General features: G+C 60.7%; 1 non-coding gene across 1 annotated transcript; it reads right to left on the minus strand.

The window, feature by feature from the left end:
• Window positions 1-24: 24 nt before the first annotated feature.
• On the minus strand, window positions 25-178 carry LOC140474999 (5.8S ribosomal RNA). Its single transcript, XR_011959597.1, has one exon. It is a non-coding gene; the product is annotated as a 5.8S ribosomal RNA (ribosomal RNA).
• Between the last annotated feature and the right edge of the window lie 2,322 nt (window positions 179-2,500).

Raw genomic sequence — 2,500 nt, forward strand, 5'->3', positions numbered from 1 at the left:
AGGCGAGTGCGATTGATTGCCAAACGACCCTCAGACAGGCGTGGCCCCGGGAAGAACCCGGGGCCGCAAAGTGCGTTCAAAGTGTCGATGATCAATGTGTCCTGCAATTCACATTAATTCTCGCAGCTAGCTGCGTTCGTCATCGACGCACGAGCCGAGTGATCCACCGTCAAGAGTTGTCTGAGTTTGTTTTAGGTCTCTCCCTCGCCAGAGGAAAGCGACCCGGACCGCACATACGCTCCCCACCTTGAGCTACAGCCACCTGCACGCCGGCGTGCGGGCGGAGCAGGGTGGCGTGAAGCGATGGGGAGCACCATCCTGGTGCGGCCCGCAGAAACATACGTCTATTGGGGGGAGGAGGACAGGGCGCCCAAGAGGCGATGCGTGCCCCAACGCACCGCAGCGACGGAGGCAGGATCACCGCCACCATGTCGCCCGCCTAGTATCACGAGGCGTGCAGCAGCTTTGCCCTAGGAAAAGCAGAGGCGGGAACGGGCACCGGCCATCGGTTCGGCAGCGTCACTGACGCGTGCACGTGGCGGCGTGTCGGCGAGCGGACTTCCTGCGAGGAGGCGGGGGCGGCACTCGCCCGAGCAGACGCCCGCCCGGCCCAGCCACCGCCGAGGTGGACTGGGAGTCGCGGCAACGGCTCGTCATACTCGTTCCCACACTCACAGCGCAGCTTGCCCGCAAGCCACCGACCACCGATCGACGCCAGGCGCCCCGACCGAGAGCGGGATCGCTCGTTCGCCCTGCTGGCAGTTCGCTGGGGATCACTACTGCACGGAGCTCGGAGACCGACGGGCGGCAACTCGAGAGTCTTTAAACCACCACCCCCATCCCGCAAGTGCAAAGAGGCTGTATACGCACAGACGGGTGAGGGGAATAGGTACCCCGTCGGGTTTGAAGGGAGCGTGACTAGATAGCAACGATGTAAACCCAGCCGATTTGGGAGCGAAAGACCGGCGCCTGCATCACCGGCTTCGTTTCCCGTGGCTGGAGAGTACACCGAAACCCTCCGTCTGTCGCGAGCTCCCGACGACGCGGTGCCGCCAAGCAGCAGGGCCGGACCTGGTGTGGCTCCCCTCGTCGATCACAGACCGGTCGGCACTACTGACGAGACGGTGGAACGGGCTTCGCCCCTTGTGACGAAGGGTGATGCGAACCCGCCCGCCCGCGTGCGTTCGGGGTGGACTCGGCAAACGGAGATTTGAAATCGGAAAGTGTCCTCCTGCCCCGCGCAGGTAGGCGCCCAACAGTTGTGGGGGGTTTGGCGGTGACCACGGCTGCAGGGCCTGCTACCCCGACGAGCTCTCCTGCTGGCCCCGAAACCACCCTCGCGAGACAAGTTGAAACGGAAACGGGCGTACCCCCAAGCCGACGATCCTTTCTTATTTGTTACTTTTTTTTTCACTTGCTCGAGTTGTGGCGATTTGGCGGTGACCACGGCTGCAGGGCCTGCTACCCCGACGAGCTCTCCTGCTGGCCCCGAAACCACCCTCGCGAGACAAGTTGAAACGGAAACGGGCGTACCCCCAAGCCGACAGAGATCCTTTCTTATTTGTTACTTTTTTTTTTCACTTGCTCGAGTTGTGGGGGTTTGGCGGTGACCACGGCTGCAGGGCCTGCTACCCCGACGAGCTCTCCTGCTGGCCCCGAAACCACCCTCGCGAGACAAGTTGAAACGGAAACGGGCGTACCCCCAAGCCGACGATCCTTTCTTATTTGTTACTTTTTTTTTTCACTTGCTCGAGTTGTGGGGGTTTGGCGGTGACCACGGCTGCAGGGCCTGCTACCCCGACGAGCTCTCCTGCTGGCCCCGAAACCACCCTCGCGAGACAAGTTGAAACGGAAACGGGCGTACCCCCAAGCCGACGATCCTTTCTTATTTGTTACTTTTTTTTTCACTTGCTCGAGTTGTGGGGGTTTGGCGGTGACCACGGCTGCAGGGCCTGCTACCCCGACGAGCTCTCCTGCTGGCCCCGAAACCACCCTCGCGAGACAAGTTGAAACGGAAACGGGCGTACCCCCAAGCCGACGATCCTTTCTTATTTGTTACTTTTTTTTTCACTTGCTCGAGTTGTGGGGGTTTGGCGGTGACCACGGCTGCAGGGCCTGCTACCCCGACGAGCTCTCCTGCTGGCCCCGAAACCACCCTCGCGAGACAAGTTGAAACGGAAACGGGCGTACCCCCAAGCCGACAGAGATGCTTTCGCTCCTGTTACTTTTTTTTTCACTTGCTCGAGTTGTGGGGGTTTGGCGGTGACCACGGCTGCAGGGCCTGCTACCCCGACGAGCTCTCCTGCTGGCCCCGAAACCACCCTCGCGAGACAAGTTGAAACGGAAACGGGCGTACCCCCAAGCCGACAGAGATCCTTTCGTACTTGAACCAACACAAAGTTTGTCACGTTTTATTTTTACGAGTGATCGACCGTCAAGATTTGTCTCTGAGTTTGCTTAAGGTCTCTCCCTCGCCAGAGGAAAGCCACCCGGACCGCAC

Source organism: Chiloscyllium punctatum, unplaced genomic scaffold, assembly GCF_047496795.1.
Source record: "Chiloscyllium punctatum isolate Juve2018m unplaced genomic scaffold, sChiPun1.3 scaffold_1311, whole genome shotgun sequence".
NCBI classification, from domain to species: Eukaryota; Metazoa; Chordata; class Chondrichthyes; order Orectolobiformes; family Hemiscylliidae; genus Chiloscyllium; species Chiloscyllium punctatum.